This window comes from Limulus polyphemus, unplaced genomic scaffold (genome assembly GCF_000517525.1).
Source record: "Limulus polyphemus unplaced genomic scaffold, Limulus_polyphemus-2.1.2 Scaffold1240, whole genome shotgun sequence".
In the NCBI taxonomy this organism is placed as follows: Eukaryota; Metazoa; Arthropoda; class Merostomata; order Xiphosura; family Limulidae; genus Limulus; species Limulus polyphemus.
Window position 1 is genome coordinate 244472 of NW_013666850.1, and position 478 is coordinate 244949.

At 45.2% G+C, this 478-nt stretch overlaps 1 protein-coding gene across 1 annotated transcript in view; it reads right to left on the reverse strand.

Annotated features, from left to right (window-relative positions):
- LOC106462753 (bestrophin-3-like) overlaps positions 1–478 on the reverse strand; it is a 23654-nt gene that overhangs the window by 11767 nt on the left and 11409 nt on the right. The window lies entirely within an intron of this gene.

The window sequence follows — 478 nt, forward strand, 5'->3', positions numbered from 1 at the left end:
CAAAAACGTTATTGAATTGTCAAATCACATTACAAAATGTCAATCATGACCCACACATTAATAATTAGTCATCGAAAAGTCAATATCGGGTATATCCACCGTTTGCCTGGATGACTGCTGCAACCCTGCGCCGCATACTGCCAGTTAGACGTCTGATTTGTTGAAGCGTTATCTGTCGCCATTTTCGGTGCAAGTGAGCTTCTAACTGTTGCAATGTCTGTGGAGGAGGCTCCAAAGCCTGTATTCGCCTACCCAATTGGTCCCACAGATGCTCTATAGGGTTGAGATCTGGACTTCTTGCTGGCCAAGGAAGAGTGTTGACGGATTCATTCTCTAAATAAGCCTTTACTGCCCTAGAGCGATGAGGTCTAGCGTTGTCATCCATGAATAAAGGTCTTGACGCTAACGTGTGGTTGTCAAATGAGGCACAACTACACGTCCCTGGTGTACTTTTCGCCAGTAAGGTTGCCATTGATTC